The following is an 18663-nucleotide window of genomic DNA, read 5'->3' as shown; positions in this document are numbered from 1 at the left end:
ACACATCAGGACTTGCATAAAGAGTGGGCAAGAGCCATTCTTTCTCCAAGCATATATATTAATAGAGTATGGTCCAATTACTATTTAGCCTCATGTGCTTGGGACCTCAGTGCATCAACTCAAGCCTCAGCCCATTACATTTCCTCTCTGCTAAAACTATCTTACGTTCTCTTCCTCATTTTGTTAACTGCCTCTAGATTTCCAATTCTTCTTCATTCAGCCTGTAATATCCTCCTTCCTTCCTCTCTATTGCTAGGCCCTCAAAATCTCTTAGACCTAAACTGGCTTGATATTTTCATTAGAGACTCACTAGACATAACCATGTTTCCTCAGTCAATATGAAAAAACTCCTTGTTAATTTCATATCATTTCTTCTGTGGATCTTTTGCATTTGTCTATAGTTCTGAAATTTCTGATCATTTCCTGTTCACATCTACAATTTGAGCAATCCAATCAAGATATGGACTTAGTACCTTTTCTGGCACAAAGTATAATAAACACATACATGTTTATTCCCTTATCCTATGCTTTCCTGATAAATCTATCAAGATTAAAATCTAATTACTGCCTTTAAGTAGATTAAATGGTTTATTCACCTCTCACCTTTCAAGTTTCACCTTATGCCCTAGAAACTGGTAAAAATGGAAACAGTCAAGTTGGAGGGGCTATGGTAAAATAGGAAGACATAGACTGTTGACAGAACTGTGAATTGATCTAACCATTCTGGAAAAATAATTTGGAATTATGGGAAAATTAATCAAAATGTCCATACTCCTTGAATCAGAGACTCACTACTGAAAGGCCTCTGACAACATGATAAACGTTATATAAACAGAAGCACATGTAAATATTTAAGTCATCTAACCATAAGTACATACTGGCCATCATATTTTTCCAGGGTGAAAAGTTAGATTCTGAAATATATTGAAGAAGAATATGAAATACATTGAAGCTTTATGCAATCAGCACAAAGACATCTATAATAAGAGCATCTGCAGGGCATCACTATCCCAAGGGAATCCTTGTTCCATTTGGCATCTGCAGTGAACACTGTCCAGTGCAATGGTGAGTACCTTTGGTGAGTATACTTCTTATTTCAATGACTCTAGGCTTCTTCCTGAAACAAAAGCCCATCGTTTAAAATATTTATTTCATAAATGTTTTACTGACATCAGTTTTTTCATCTCTTACATTTCCCCACATCTCTCTCTTCCCTTCTCTCAGACATACATTCCTTGCAAAAGCAGATCATCAAAACTAATTAAGATATTGAAAAAATCTACCATCACACTGGAAGTCAGCCATGTAGTTTGAATTGAGAACAGTTATCAGAATCAGAGAGATGGTTCAAATTCTACCTCAGACTTTTACTAACTGTGTGATCTTAGACAAGTTACTTAAGCAGTCTCAGTTTCCTTTACTATAGAATGAGAGAGCTGGAATCAACCATCTCTGAATTTCCTTTCAGTTCTGAATCAATGATCCTATTATATCCATCTTCTTACATCCATTCCCCCTTCCACATACTTCTTCAAATAGGTAGGGAAAAAACAAGCTTATAATTGCACCTTATACAGTTTCAATTGTTTTGTGTGGTTGTTCTTTCCATTTATACTGTTGTAGTCATAGTATATATTACATTTCTGGTTCTGTTTCAGTTCATTTGCCATCCCCCATTTCTATTTGTCATATTCATTGTTTCTTACAGCATAATATTATTGCATTGCATTTATACACAATGTGATTATCCATTTCCTTGTCAATAGGCATCTACTTTGTTTCTAATTCTTTGCTACCACAAAACATGCTACTATAAATATTTTTATCTTTGACCTACCTGGGATAGGTCCTAGCAGTGGATTCCTATCAGTGGAATCTCTGGATCCAAAGACCATCATATTATGCAATATGCTACAATAAACTCAAAATGAATGTGACCTCAATATTAAAGGTCATGCCGTAAAAATATTAGAAAAGAACTAGATTAGATACCTTTCACAGTTCTGATTGAAGGGTGCATTTTTAACCAAGAAAGGAACAGATGCAATTACAAAAAATAAAACAGAAAATATTTATTACAGTAAATTGAAAAGCTTTTGTGCAAATAAAATCAATGGAAAGAGGATAAGAAAGCGGCTAGTTAAAAGAAATCTTTATATCAAATAATCTTTGAAAAGGGTCTGACAACTAAGATATATAGACAAAAACTAAAACATGTGACCAAATACCAAAAAAGTAAATGCTCGAAAGATATGAACAAAGATTTCTCAAAAGAAGAATTGCAAATTGTTAACAGCCATATGAGAAACCACTCCAAACTGCCAAAAATAAGAAAAATGCAAATCAAAACAGCTCACAAATTTCTCTTCAAACCTGTCTTTTCAAAAACAGTATATCTGATGTGCAGTTGAGAGCTGGGGAATTCTAGTTTCCAAAGAATTAAAGTTAAGGCTCACCCAGAAGGCAATAAAAAGTCATGTGGTAGATGCCAGCAGGCTGCCACACAATATCAACCAAGAACTACACCAAAGAAACAATGTGAAAGATATAAGTAACTACTGGACAGCCCATTTGCCTCACTGGTCTCAAAGCAATGCCATGAAAACTAGAGGAAAGCCCACAACAGGTTGAGTGGGTCCCAGGAAAAGGATCAGTGGGCACGCATCAACAAAGATGATACAGGATAGATAGGCATGAATGCTTTGTGATTTGTATCACTGAAGAGAGTACTCAAATGAATGAGATCATAAATCCATCAACTTGAGAAATATTTCTGATGAACAAATTGGTGCTATTTAAAGTATAATCTCAATTTTGACTCATTTCTTTGAACTGAGAAATTCTTATTTATTGATGTGGACAAAGTACATTTTCCAAGTTACCCCCAAAAGAGTCAAATGGGTAGAAATGTAATACTTGATATTTGTACTTGATATTTTTCTATCATCATATATCATGAAAAATATGTTATACTTGTCCTTTTCATTAGAATAATGTCTATTTTTTTTTCCAAAAGAGCTTCCTCCAACTTCCAGATAACCTTGTAATGACTTTTTTATAGTTGGAGATAAATGATAATCAAGAACTATTCACTCTTTACTCAGTCTGAGTTGGCTTAAAACAAATGAGCTATTAATCTTTATCTTCCCATTTTTTAGGCTCATCCATAAATCTCAATCTATAGAAACAAGATTTCTCACCCAAGGCTGTCAAGCTGTGTGCAAAGCATCAGCGAATTTAAGACCTAACAAAATATATTGTTACAATAAGTCACTTAACAACCCTTTAATTTATAATGTAAGGAACTAGCATTAGAATATGACATACTGGAAAGGTCTCTATATTTTTTTCTGTAGACAATAATACTGTCTTTATGTATATTCTTTATATAGTGTACATCATTGCAATACTAAAAAGTTGATATCCTGGTATTCATTTATTCATGTATTGAATATTTAGTGTTATGTGCCAATTGCTGCACTATATGTTAATGGAAATGCAAAGTTTATATACTATATAGTTCCTTCCTATGTATTAAGATACATTGTTTCTGTGCTGCTGAGAATCTACAAATGTTAAAAGTACCTTTTAAATTCAACACCCATGAGTAAAACCCAAGTTACCCCACCCTCATTATTTGGTTTGTGCCAAGACAGTTCTTGCCACCTCCTTTTGACCATCTTCAATATTACTCAATAACCAGGATGACTAAATTTTTCTCTTTTTTTCATTTTGGTGTCATAAAGACAATGCTTCAGAAACTCATACTAAAATGATCGATACTGGTTCTAATGCTCTTCACTTATGAGAGTCCCTCCTTCAATTTGAGCTTAAAATTTTTCATTAAAAGGTCAATAAAGGGGGGCAGCTAGGTGGCACAGTGGATAGAGCCCTAGCCCTAGCCCTGACGTCAGGAGGACCCGAGTTCAAATCTGTTCTCAGACACTTAACACTTAACCCCAATTGCCTCAGCAAAAAAAAGAAAAAAAGTCAGTAAAGGGAGAGAATGCCAGCAAAAGAAGAAAGCAGGAAAAATGCCTATGCAAAGGAAAATACTTTTAGAATAAAGTTCAGAATATCTGAAGGAAATTATTTCCAGAAAGAAAGGGTATTGAATTATGTAAAAGAGAGTTTGTACCCTCGAATGCTTCATCTAATTATTTACTTCTTTAGCATCCTGTGAATTCATAAAGAATTATTATGAAAGGAATAAAAAATTAGTGATTTCCATTAAAGGACCCTAACTTGTATGATTCTCTTTAAGGTAGTAGTCATATATATTTTTCCAGATACATTTCTCTAAGATACACATATAGATGACTCGGTCAACAGCTATTCATACATGTCTGGACAAAATTCATTTTTCATCCACCTTGTTTTACCAGCTTGAATGGTTAGAACATTGTATATTTTTAAGTTTATTTATTTATTTTTAAACATTGTTTTAAATTTCTACTATGTACAAAGGAGTATCAAACCATACATACCCTTTGATCTTTTTTATATATATATATTTAAATTTATTTAATAATAACTTTGTATTGACAGAATCCATGCCAGGGTAATTTTTTACAACATTATCCCTTGCACTCGCTTATGTTTCGATTTTTCCCCTCCCTCCCTCCATCCCCTCCCCAAGATGGCAAGCAGTCCTATATATGTTAAATATGTTGCACATACTCTTTGATTTTTAGAATGAGGTCTATTTTTTTTCTAAAGGAGCTTCCTCCAACTTCCAGATAACTTTGTAATGACAAAAAAAGCGAGAAAATAAAGTGAGAAAATTATACTTCAATTTGCATTCAGAGTTCATCAGTTCTCTCTCTCTAGGTGGATAGCATTTTTTCATCATGGGTTCTTGGAATTGTCTTGGAACATTGTATTGATCAGAGTAGCCAAGTCTTTCTCAGTTGATCATCATTACAACATTATGGTAACTGTGCAAAAGAAGTTACTATGCACAAAGATCTCCCCATTCTTTTCATTTAACTGTGCATCAGTTTATGTAGCTCTTGACATCTTTTTTTGAAATCACTCCCCTAATCATTTCTCACAGCACAAAAGTACTCTATTACAATCACATGCCATGATTTGTTCAGCCATTCCCCAATTGATGAGTTTCCCCTCAATTTTTTTTTGCCACCACAAAAAGAACTGCTATAAATATTTTTGGATATATAAGGTAGTTTTTCCTTTACTTTGACCTCTTTGGGATACAGATCTAGTAGTGGTATTAGTTGTGTCAAATGATATGCACAGATTTATAGCCCTTTGGATATAATTCTAAATAGTTTTCCAAAAAGGGTAGAATACTTCCCTACTCTGACTAGAATTCATTAATGTATCTATTTTTCCATCATCCCCTATATATCACTGGATATTTCTGACAGGTCTGAGGTGGTGCCTCAAAGTTGTTTTAATGTGCATTTTTCTAATCACTAGTAGATTTAGAATACTTTTTTATATGACTACAAATAGTTTTGCTTTCTTCTCAAGACTGCCTATTTATGTCCTTTGACCATTTATCAATTGGGGAATAGCTCATATTTTTATAAATTTGACTTTCCATGCCTATCTTTTATAAATTTGTTCTATGCTCAGTATATATCCGAGAAATGAAAACGCTGTAAAACTTTTTGATATCACTTTTCTATCTATTGTATTTTAGCATAATGTAGTTACCCTAATTATTTCTTTTAATTAGGTCTATTTTTGGGTTTTTTTGGTTTTGTCTGAGATCATGATGGCTACCCTTGCCTTTTAAACTTCAGCTGAAGCATATTAGAGTCTGCTGCAATCATTTATTTTAACTCTGTGTGTATCTTTCTGTTTCAAATGTATCTCTTGTAAACAACATATTGCGGAATTCTAGTCTATAAACCATTCTGCTATCTGTTTCAGTTTTTTGAGTGAGCTCATGTCATTCATACTCACAGGTATGATTATTAACTGTGTATTTCCTTTCATCCAATTGTCTTCTGTTTCTTGTTCTCTCTCTCTTTTCATCCTGTCCCTCCTCAAAAGTTTATTTTGCTTCTGACCACTGCCACCTTTTATCCATCCTCCCTTTTATCATCATATCACTGATCCCTTTCCCCTCCTTTTCCTTATTAGGTAAGTTGTATTTCTGTACTCAACTGTGTGTGTATATTTCCCTTTTTGAACTAATTTCCATAAGAATGAGATTCAAGCATTGCCTACCATTTCCATTTTCACCTTCCTTGTAGAAGCTGATCCTTATAAGCCTCTTTCAAAATTTTTCTCATTGTACCTCTTCCTTCCTTCTCCCAAAACATTCCTCTTTTTCATACCTTCATTTTTTTGGATATAATTTCAACACAATTGACTCACATATATGTCTTCTGTCTATGAAAACTACTTTTAACTGCCTAATAATGGTAAAGTTCTTAGGAGTTAGATGTATCTTATTCTCATATAGGAATGTAAGCAGTTTAACTTTATTGAGATTGTTGAGACAGGTTTGTGACCATCCACAAATTTTCCTATCAACCTCTTAAGTTTTCTTAGGCTGGAAAAAATGCCTCACTCTGATTTTTTGTTGGGTCTGACACTCCAAAATTTGACTTGAGTTATTTTAAATATGTTTGAAGGGGGCTGTTAAGACAATTCAGTCAGGCTACCTCAAAGCAGGCAACTTTTTAATCTATTAAAATAAATTTCTGTTGATACCTTTTTTTCTACACAACAATAATTTTCCCTGGTAGCTCTCTCCTAATCTCAGAGAGATATATCATATAACAAATGATTTAAGAAAAAACAGAATGAAAAAGGAAAAGAAAATCAATATAATCTATCGATACCTTGAGAAAAATAGAAAAAAAATGTGCAATGTGCAATACCTCTAAACCTTCCCCTTTCATGAAAAGGGGTGTGTGTGTGTGTGTGTGTGTGTGTGTGTGTGTGTTTACACATACTATACACTACACATAGCATGTAGGGGTGTTCTCTCATCTCTCTTCTTTTGAGTAGTACTTGATCTTTGTAATTTGGCTACATTCATTTTTTTTATTTATGTATATGTAGTTGTTCATTTGCACAGCTATAATTACTGCATATAGTACTTTCTCTGCTTACTTCACTCGGCATCAAATCATGCACCTCTCTCTATGCTTCTCTGTATTCATTGCAAGTGGCATTTCTTACTGTACAGCAATATTCCATTGCTTTAATGTATCTCTGTTTAGCCACTCTCCAATCTATGAGCAGATATTTTGCTTCTAATTTTTGCTAATATTAAAAAGATGTGACTATACACATTTTGATATCTCTGACAATTTCTTTTATTAATGTCTTCCTTGGGGCATAAGGTATGAGTCTCTAGGTCAAAGAGACCTATGGAAATTTTAATCACTTTATTTTCATAATTCCAAATTGTTTTCCAACACATAGTACCAGTTAACAGCTCTACCCACAGTGTATTAGTGTGTCAGTGATCACACAACCCCTCCAACATACATCTTTGATTGTTAATTGACTGGTCTGCTTCATCAATCTCACCCAATTTTTTTTAACTAATATCAAATAGTTTTGATGATTGCTGCTTTATTCTATAGTTTGAAATCTGGAATTGCTATTCCCTCTTTGTCCCTACTGCTTTTCATCATTTTCCTTGATATATTAGATCTTTTGGTAGACTACTTTTTTTTTAATTACTATGGATTGCACTGGGAAATTTTTACTATTTTCTGGAGCACAATATACAGTGTTATTTGTAAATAGAATCATTTAGAGAGCCTCAGTATCAAGAAGGAATCCTTTTATTTGGGATTTATATTTTTAAAAAAACCCTTCAAGACAGTGGCTTCATCAATGCTTAGCACATCATTGGACAAATTTGTCTTTGTAATTGTTTCTACTATTGAGTCTTGTATGGTTTTAAAATATGTATACATGGGAGAAATTGGAGTTAAAGAGACATGTCAAGGTTGAAATTTTGCTCTACTGAGTCAAACATTTTTTCACAAGTCAACAAACAATAAGATATAACTTCTAATAGTTCATATTCTTTACACTATTCAGTCAGTATGTGACTGCTCTTAAAAATTCTGCAAACCCTGCCAATTCCCTTCTCATGTTTGTATTAAATAGATCTTTCATGCATGTGCAGACAATTTTCATGAAGTATATACACAGGTGGGAAGACAATCTCCTAAGCTGGAAGTTGCTGATGTCTTCTCCGCTGTCAAAAATGCTATCTGATATCTTTTCCCTTCTAAGACAATCTTCTCATCTTCAAGATCCTGAAAATCAGTTTCCAAGTGCCTTTAAAATCATCTTGCTTCTCACACAAAATCCTTCAGTACAGATATTTGATGTAATGCAGCCATATTAACCCCTTTTTCTGTCCCAATGCTAAATTTTAAAGTTAAGTTGCCAGTAAAAGAGTTAGCTTAGAATCATTACATAGCTAACAAAGACCAAAATTCTTGTGTAATTAAGCTGCTAGTAAACCAATAATAATCTTAAAAATAGCTAACATCTATAAAGCACTTATACTGTGCCAGGTACTGTGTCATTCACTTTGCAATTTTTATCTCATTTGCTCCGCATGACAACCCAGGGAGGTGAAGGATAATAACAGCATCTACCTCCCAGACTTATCACGCAGCTATTAAGTGTCTAAGACCAAACTTGAAATCAGGTTTTCTTGACTTCAGGCTACTGGGCCTCTAACAGAACTTGAAATAATGTATAATGGATTAAAGCATACTTTCTTATATTTTGAAGACTTAGAATAACAAGAATTTTTATTAAAAGACAATGATCACTTCAATTGGCCAGACTTTGAAAAGTAAGGTCATACTCATTCTAGTTTGTATGTGTCCATTATGAGACCAACTTTTTCAACCACAAAAGCACATGCTATTTCAGTCATCTGTAACAGGGGATTCTACGTGGTTAAAATCACAGTGTGACTTGGAATCCATTTGGAATGACAAAAGCACTGAGTTTCTACATCATCAATCTCTAAAAATCAACAGTTTTTTTTTTATCATTACCCCAAGAGTAATCTTTACAACAGAAGAATCAAATAATACTGATGCTGGCAAGTGGGTAGAAAAGGAAAAGCACATGTGTGTGGTATGCATGTATACATATGCACACCACACACACATCTAATATATTTTGGGCCCACCATGAAAAATGATACTTTCACTTTGACACATAAATAATAGAGGCTGTGTTCAGTAAAACAACTTTTAAAAACTTATGATCACACAAATTAGGTAACAGATCAAGTCCTCAATGGTAAGATTGTATTTTGCCTCAGTCTTGCTGATTACTTGGGTAGATTTTTGAAACCCAAAGGCATGACCTTAACATAATGAAGACTATTACCTCTAAGAAATGCAGACTTGACCAACAGGCTAAACAACTACCTCCAAGAGTGGTGAATTTTAACACTAATTAAGTCACTAACTCTGTATATCTGATATAATTTCTTGGGTGTCCTTCTCTGCCTCAGTTTCTATAACTGTGAAAATATCCACTCTTTCTCTACATGCCAAAGGTAACCTAGTCAGAACCAAGTGAAGGGATTAATCACTGTCTTAGTGGCTGAAGAAAATCACTCCCATGGATGACAGACTTATGTCCATTTATCATATCAGTCTGTCAACAAAAATTATTAAACTTTTACTCTATGTCGGGCACTGCTTAAGTGCTAGGGATGCAAAAATAAACAAAAACAAAGGCATTACCTGCCCTCAAAAATATACTCTCATAGAGAAAATAGCATGCAAATAAAGGTTGAAATTCAAAGAAATGAGTGAAGAAGAAGGGAAGGTACCTGGCACAAGGGAAGGGTTTGAAGTCTGGAAGCATCAGAAGGGGAATGAGTACTAACTTGCCCCTACATATACAGAAAATTGAGAGTTCTGCAGGAACTCCCCAAGAGACAATAGGGTATGCCTTATAAATAAACTTTTTTCAGTTTATGAAAACACAAGGAACAGTTGTATATTCCAGGTTAAAGAGGACCTAGGCAGTGGAGGAAGTTCTAAGAAGAGACAGGATGGTTCAGCCAACTGGGAAACAGGAACAAAGCCAGGAGGAGAAGGACAACATAAAAATAAATATGTATATGTAAATAAGATAAATACAGTACAAATGTAAGATAACCTCAGAAGGAAAGTATCAAGGAAGGGGGGGATAGGGTGGGAAAACGGTCAGGGAAAGATCTGCTTACAATGGGATTTAACAAGAATCCTGAAGGAAGCCTTGGAGATCAAGGTAGAGAGGTAAAGAGGAGGAGTAGCTGGCTCCCATTCCAATAATGGGAGACAGCTAGAGTCACGAGATGCAATGTTGTGTAAAGGAACTGTAAGAAGGTCTGCATGGCCAGATCCCAGTGGATATGGAAGGGAGAAGAATTTAAGAAGACTGGGTTGCAAAGGGCTTTAAGATTATTGGAGCCAAATGAACTAGAATGAGGGAGAGATGTAAAGGAGGGAGACAGATGAAAGAATGGGTGTAGGAGGTGATGAAGTCATTAACTGGCATGGTAGCTATATATGGAGATAAGAAGACATGCATGTGCAACATTATATAAGAGAGATGTGGCACTAAAGTCTGCTTAGCTAAGGCATCTAGATGTCTTCTGCAAATCGTTGTGATTCTACACACCAGAGAATCAGAAACAAGCAGCAGCTGCCTCTATGGAGCATATTGGGTTGAAAGCAGAAAAGAAATGCTCAAGAAATTGCATGCATCTCATTCCATAGTATCTGCAACTTACATAGCCAAGTGGGTACATGGCATTAAGGATACTGAGATGAAAAACACAAATAAGAGAAGGATGGAGGAAGAAGAAAACGGAAGAGATGAGAGGAGAAGAACAAGAGCAAAAAAGAAGAAAATGGAGGGGTTTTTAAGAGGCTACAAGGACATTTATTCAGTGCCCTAGTTGGTGTCATCTCATAAAAACCCTCTCTAGTGACTTGAAAGAATTAAAGCAACTCCCCTCCCTCTCCTTCCCAAGGGAGCAGTTACCAATGTACTTACTTATTGAGTGAAAGAACTTTCTCAAGGGAAAGACAACTTCATCCCCAAGAGCCAGCATCTAAGGGGCATGCTTCCTGAGAGGGCATGCACCTTCCTTCCCAAATCTGATGTCAAAGGCTCCACCTGCCATGCATTACTGATGGAAAAGGGTTCAAGGCCTGCTATCCCTTTTCCCCAACCCCATGGGTTCCTAGGATGGATCACTCCCTCTTCCCAACATGCATGTAGCCATCAATCAGACTATCTTATCTACTTCATAGTCATACTACCTGCCCAAACTGTTCTTGCCCTAGGTGAAAAAAATTCCTAGCTATGCCTCTGCTTGTTTCATCTGAACCAAAGAAGACTTTATAAACCAGCTATAATTTTCTGCTCAACTCCTCCCTGCATGGAGAGAAAACTTCCCTACCCATTCCCTCCCATATTCACAGCACCTTTGGGGCAATTTCCATCCAGGTCAGGAAGAGAACACAGGGAGACGCAATTCAAACCTATGGGAAGCAAATAAAAATCATTCCTCGGTGGCTTCCCTAGGAAAAATTATACAAATGCTGTCTTCAGACCAGCAAGTTTAAGAACTAAGTTCATTGTACTGTGTAAATCATTAATGGCAATCATTTATGCACCCCAGGAATCATATATTCTGCACATTAAATAACTATTTTAAGATATTTCATATCTGGGTTTGGTTCAGATAAATGAATCATAATTCAAATGTTTATGTGAAATTGATGTAACCTCCAGTGGTTGAGACTTTACTTCTTCAAATCAAGCAATTAAATTTTCCAACAGATTTAAATATCAAGCAAGAGTGTTGCTAATTCTTGCTGTTGGAGGCCATCTTTAGCTGGTGCCTAATTAACTTTTTTATTTATGCACATGACATTTTGCCTTTGTTTAAGTCGCAATGCCAATCTGGCACTTAAATATGGGAACTCTGAGTTTTATTTAGCCAAGATTTTGGCTGCACTGATTGAAAAAAGTGACTATGAAAGGGTAAAAAATATTCTTCATAAAGTGTTAGGAGAGAATCAAGACACATGTACATTTCCATATGGTTTTCAGCTTTTTGGCAAACACCTTCTTTGGATGGGAACAGGCCATATGACAGATTACACATCTATGTGCCAAGTTTTGTTCATGAAGAAATATGACTACACGCCTTAATTTCAACAGGAGTTTGCAGCACAGAATCAGTGGCAACATATAGTTCTTTTTTCCACTTTCATTAAAAGTACAGTGTATTCTGACTCTGTCATAGAACCAGGAAAAAAAACAAGTATATGAAAGCTTCAAAGAATGGGAAGCATATATGTAGTATATCACCTCTTGTTCCAAGTCTGGTCCAATTGGGCCTAGAACAAAAACTGTTGTCTGATGGAAGTATCAATCCCAGCCATAGTTCAGATGAAATGTTCTTGTTTGAAAGTGTCACATATCATCTCAGTGTGGAAAGTACAGATTTCCCTAGTACCTTTCTACTATTACCCCTTTTTTCTTTCTGCACCCTCCCACTGTTTCTCCAGTGTCTGCAATTAAGTCATGAGGCAGCTTTAGAGCCATGTCAATTAAGAGGTCTTAAACTGTTTTTAGCATTGTCATTCATGTTTAAGCTCTGATAGATATTTAAACTATTAAACACTGTCATAGAAAATAAGAGAGAGAAGCCATTCAAAATTAGGAAACATTTTCTTTTTTTCTAACAAGATAATTAATTTGGAAATTAGCTGTTCTTAAAAAAAAAAAAAAAAAGGTTTACATAAGGTCTCATTTCTCTTTAAAAGCGATCTCCTGAAAGCAGAATAAAACAAACAAGAGATCACAGAACTGAATTAGTTCTCCATTGGAACTGGGACTGAGGGTATTGGGAGTGTAAATAAGAAAAGCCTGACCCCAAGGAGCCAAAGAAATACCATGGAGATGGAAGATGTTGGAGATGGAAGATGTACTTAGGGTCTGGGAAATACCTAGAACAAGGACAAAAAGGTTGTGCCTAGGGCATCACACCAGACCATATTCAGAATTGAGGCATACACATAAGGCAGTGGATCAAATCAAGGTAAACTGTAAACAGCAGTAAGATTCTTGACACTATGAAATCTGATACCCAACTAGAATATCCTGTTCTGTATCACCCAGTTCAGCTCAGCACCACATTGCCATACACCCTTTACAACTCTATCCAGATTGGTCTCCACAACTGCAGACGTAAAGTGTCTTAAATTAAACTCATCATATCTTCTTGCCCAAGCCAATCCCTTGTATGGGCATCCTTGGCACTTGGATAACCATATTTTTTCACTCTTCTTGGTTCTCTACATCAGAATCATTCTGAATTCTTTCCTCTCACTCTGTATCTTAATTTTCAAATCCCATTTACTCCACCTCTATGATATTTCTCACACACATTATTCTCTCCTATTCAAATCCCATTACATGGCCTCTTACTAACCCTCTCTTGGATTTTTTCAGCACATCTTCTGGTTTCCCTACCTCCATTCACTGATTGAAAATATTTTTCTTCAGATCTTCATTATTGGAATTCTTTGAAGAATAAAGAATTGCCATCACTTTGAGAAAATGTCTAAATACACCGGCCACTGAACTCTATTTCAGACATTGTGATAGATAAGGAGGATACAAAGACTTCAAGGGAGCCAACAGAGACAACAACAACAGTAGTTGCTGCCCTCAAGGAGTTGACAGTCTACTGGTATGGAACAATTATATGCAAATAAGTAAGTACCGATTATGTATAAGGGAAATAAAAAATACTTGACAGGGCAGAAATGAAGATTAGGGAACAAGGGATAGGGAAGGCCTCATGTAGAAATTGACCCCTTCTGGGAATCTTATGAGAAGGGAGTATACATACTTGGCAATGAGGACAGCTTGGGCAAAGACTGGTGGGGGGGAGGAAAAAGAGGGGGGATCAAATGCCATGTAATGGCCAAGTGAACAAGAAACAGCAGGAGGACTGCTTTGGCTAAAATGTTGAGTGTATGAAGTGGTCTTTTAATCTGTAAAATGATACAGTTGAACTAGAAGATCTTCAAGGTTCCTTCTAACTCTAAATCTATGATCCAATTATCTAACCAAGGAAACCAGTCACAACACATTTTAAACCCTATTCCAATCTGCTGGTACAAAAACATCACATGCTGTTGGATATCTCTCACTGACACATGGAGGTAACTTTCAGGCCTCATCTCCACTTGCCACCCCTCATCATTTATTTTCTATCACTTTTTCTCTTCTAAGTATTCTGCCTCCCAATCTTACTTGACATTTCATAGGATCCTGACTCACTTCACAGAGCATTAAATGGAAGTCAAGAGAGATGAAGAGACTCATCCAGTGTCACAAGATCATACATACCAATGGTGAGAGATCTAGATCTCCCATCTCTAAAGTCAATTCCCATTGCACCGCATTCTTCCCTTCTCACTCTCTCATCACCTGTGCCTCCACATTAGCAGGCAGAAGTCAGATCCTATTCTCTCTATGATGGGGACAAGTGGGTTTTCCAACCAATTGACAAGTACCACTTATCTCTGAGACACATTTAATGTTTGACTTCCTTTAAAAATACATTCTCAGCCATACACTTTATACCAACTATAACTTTGGGTACTAGACATCATAATGAAAATTTGTATTTATGTACATGAATAAAGAAATGTGAATTTTCTCTTCCACAAAAAAATGCATACAATCTCAACTTGTTTTTGGATAATAGCACATTTTCTCACATTTCTCAGAGATGGATGTGTATAAGACATTCATTAACATTTTTAGACCATAAAATTTCTAATATAATCTCTACTTTTCAAGTGTAAGATCTATGAAAGGTCCTGTTTATAGTCATATCTCCCCCAACACCTGTCTGGCACAAGGCCTCGTATGTAGTAAATGCTTTGTATTAAATGTTTGTCAAATTCAATTGTGTCCTACTTGACAATACAGTGATGATTCTCCCAAATGCCTAGAAATTCTCAGGAAATCACCATTTTGTTTCCACATTAAGGATATTGGAAATGAAGTAAAGTTTGGGGGACTTACATCTAATTTTTATAAGATTATTTTACATATAATTTATAAAATAATAAGATTAAATACTTAAGGACAGAAAGCTGTCAAGAGACGCAGGTTCCAGGTCCAGCTTTGCAACTCATTGTGTGACTTCAGGGATACTAGTTCCTTCTTTTGTAAATAAGAGAAGTGAACTATACAATCTCTAAAGTCCTTTCTGCCTCTAAATCTATGAACTTACAAATTGGAGGACTTATTCTAATACTAAATAATGCTAATGCTCCATATGCCAAATGGCTTAATTCACAACACTGTGAGTAATATATTTATTTATATATTTTTAAGAATATTATCACTACATCCTCTCTCTCTTGAGAATGCAAAAACATACCTGAATTTGCTTCCAGTTTCAAGTGTCAGTTTTCAGGTCTCTCCACCAAAGAATACTACACTGCAGGTTTTTGACACAAGGCAGACCTTGTCCAGTTCAATGTTTCCCCCTTTTTAAAACAAAAAAGTAAAATGGAGAAAAAAAATAAAACATATGGCTTGCCCAATGTGTCTACTCTCACACACCATAGAAAATTCAGAAATAGGAAAAGAACATTTCAGTTTCATTTGGTCTTCTTAAAGTTGAGTGATTTTGTGGAATCTCTGTATCATGGTATCAATGAGGTATGAAATGAAAAATTTCCCATTTCCTGTGCACCAAGAGAATATACAGCATGCTTCATAACCTACTTCTAGGCTCTACTGTTTACTAAAACAGGTGAAAGTAATTTTCCCTCAAGTATCCTTGGTCAGTGATTTTATGTATAATAGAGAGGTAATACAGTGATCAGGACAGTGGACAAGTTCATAAAGCTAAAAATAAATCTCAGAGGTCATCTATTCATAGAATCATAAGTTTAGAGTCAAGAGACAGATGGAGAAACTGAGGCTGATAGCGGTCAAGTGGTTTTATACAACTGAGGAGGATTTGATTTCAGGTCTTCCTGATTAGAAGTCCAGGGATTTTTAGAAGTCATTTTACAGATGAGGAAACTGAAATTAGGAAAGGTAAAGTAACCTTTACCTAAGGCCTGAGGAGTAATCAGTGGGAGAATAAGAATTCTAACTCAGATCCTCTGCCTTCAAATCAAACATTCCTTTCATTACTCCAGGCTGTTTCTTCAAGACAGTTCTAGGTCTTCCCATTGCAGAATCTTCCATCATTTCATCTCTCTCACCATGATTGGGAGTTTCTTTCAATCTCCTTCAATCTCCAGTCTACCATTCTTACTTTGGTGTAACTTCCTTTCTTTATAGTCCTAAGTCTGGAATTTGACTGGCAAGATTCTATTTTGAATGACTTAACCTTTTGCTAGTCCCAATTCTTCCATCAGTTAATTTTAAGCTTTGGGACATGACACATCCCACTATGGCCCTCAGTCTTTCCTTCTGCAAAATAAGTGTCGTGTGATAGTTGGTCTCTAAACCCCCTTTTAGCTCTAATACACTATGGTTCCAGTCCACCTAGAAGGCCATTTTCTTGCCTTAAAAGGGGTTAGTTATATCTTACAGCAGTATGAGTGCTCTCCATTGACATACCTCTACAACTTACCCAATGATCTTCAGAAGTTTCCATGGCTACAGATTTCATCCCCCAGGCCAGACAGGTGATAAAACTCTCTGAACATGATATAACTGGTCCACAGACAACAAATATGCAGCCAATCTTGGGACCCCATACTGGAAGCCTCTGCTACATGGCAGTACCAGCCAGAGACTGAGCTCTACTACCACAAAGTCACTTCCATCCTACAATAAGGCCTTCAATGAGGTCTTAATTGAAGAGAGGCAAAAGAGATCCTTGTACCTAGACATTTGAGTCAATGCCTTCATGTAAACAGAAACAGGTCCACTAGTCCAAGAAACATAAAAAAGGTTATAAGAAGTCTGCACCACAGAGGGTTTAGTTGGAGGTGTTCATAGCAACCGACAAAAATATTTCAATTCATTCCAGGAATGATTGGTTTGCCATTAAATAAAAAGCAGGTGGTCTTTTAAACTGCAAAGGAGGAAACACTTCACCTCAGAAATATTGAGCACCTATACTAACAAGTTCCCTAAGTGACATTTGGAGCTACATTTGTTGTCTTTAATTCTGGAATGATTTCAAGGTAAATTATAAGTGATGGATGCTAAGAAGCTTAATTCTTTCCACAAATGCTGTTAGGAACCCAGCTTGGCAAACAACCACAGTGGCTTCTGTACCATCTTCTATTTATGTTCTTTGGAGTTAAAAATGAGTTTTATATTTTTCATGTTTCAGGATAACTAAGCTAGTTTCTTCCTCCAGTTGTTTTCCGTGTCTAGAAATTTGACTTCTACCTAAGGGGCTATGAAGGACATGAAACTTCATTAGATGACTAAGCATCTTTCTCGTCTTGCTTTAAAAGTAAGAAAGAATAATAGAAAGAATGAATGAGAGAGAATGGAAAAAGAAAGAGAAAAAAAGAGAGAGGAGAGAAGGAAGTAAAGAGAGGAGAAAGCAACAAAGAGAGGAAGGAAGAAAAAAGACAGAAAAAGAAAGAGAAAGGAAGAAAAAAGAGAGAAAAGAAGAAAGAAAGAAGGGAAGAAAGAAAGAGAGATAAGGGAACAAAAAAGCTGAGAGGAAGGAAGGAAGGAAGGAAAAGGATGAGAGAGAGGTTTCCTTTAATTTATTTAAAACCTGACAACTCACTTTTAGCGAAGACCTTGAAATGGAAGAAATGGTTAGCATCCTGGAAAACTGCTCTCTGTAGAGGGATAGAGAAAGTATTAATTTCTATAGCATCTGGAATCTTTTTCAAACAAATTTTTAAAGTATCTAAAATGTGCTTTTTCTCCCACTCAGTTACTCAGTTTTAGACTTTCTGCAGATTTGGTTGTTCCAAAGAATGACTGAAAATACCTGTGGTTTATTTTATCAGGGAGCAGTTGCATGTTTTGCATTTTTGTCTTTGTAGCTATGTAATTAATAGGTGATTGCTGGATTAGAGTGGGTTTCCTAAAGGTATACAATGCTTGCCTTTCTAAGCAGTCTGTGGTTAAGTGTCATGTCATCACAGGTCTTCTCTTGGACTTGAAAGGAGAGCAACCCGCACATCCAATTTTGTGTCACAAAACTGCCCCTGATTACTCTGAATGAATGCATGAAGCCTTTTTAAAGCCATTACTCTGTGCAAAACACTGGGCTAAACACTGGAGATACAAAGAAAAAAGAAATCATCCCTGTTTTAAGGAACTCACATTCTAATGGGGCAGAATCTGGCACGCCAGTAGCGATTTAGGATCACTTCAGGAATAGGGCGTGGGGACAGAGAAGTATACACAAGTTTTTTCATCACTATTGGGAATTTCTAGTGTACACCATGGCTGTACAAATTCAGATCAGTAATTTCTTTGTAACTTGTAGTCTTAGAAGGAGTCTAGGGCACTAAAATGTGAAGTAATTTGTTATAGCCATATAGCTAGTATAAAAATCAGTGCTCAGGTCTTCTGCCTCTCAGAATCAGCCTCACACCAGTGGTGTCATTTTCAAATAGAAAGGAGGGCCACTAGTCCATCCATTAAGCAACTAGA

The 18663-nt window shown here is 35.9% G+C and overlaps 1 long non-coding RNA gene across 1 annotated transcript in view; it reads left to right on the top strand.

Annotated features, from left to right (window-relative positions):
* Positions 1 to 904: 904 nt before the first annotated feature.
* LOC127542521 (uncharacterized) overlaps positions 905 to 18663 on the top strand; it is a 35676-nt gene continuing 17917 nt past the window's right edge. The window contains exons 1-2 of the long non-coding RNA XR_007948707.1: positions 905 to 1065; positions 13552 to 13763. This is a non-coding gene — a long non-coding RNA (uncharacterized LOC127542521). The remainder of the gene's footprint in view (positions 1066 to 13551; positions 13764 to 18663) is intronic.

This window comes from Antechinus flavipes, chromosome X (genome assembly GCF_016432865.1).
Source record: "Antechinus flavipes isolate AdamAnt ecotype Samford, QLD, Australia chromosome X, AdamAnt_v2, whole genome shotgun sequence".
In the NCBI taxonomy this organism is placed as follows: domain Eukaryota; kingdom Metazoa; phylum Chordata; class Mammalia; order Dasyuromorphia; family Dasyuridae; genus Antechinus; species Antechinus flavipes.
Note: the sequence above shows the minus strand (reverse complement) of the source record. Positions and strands in the feature narration are given on the sequence as shown.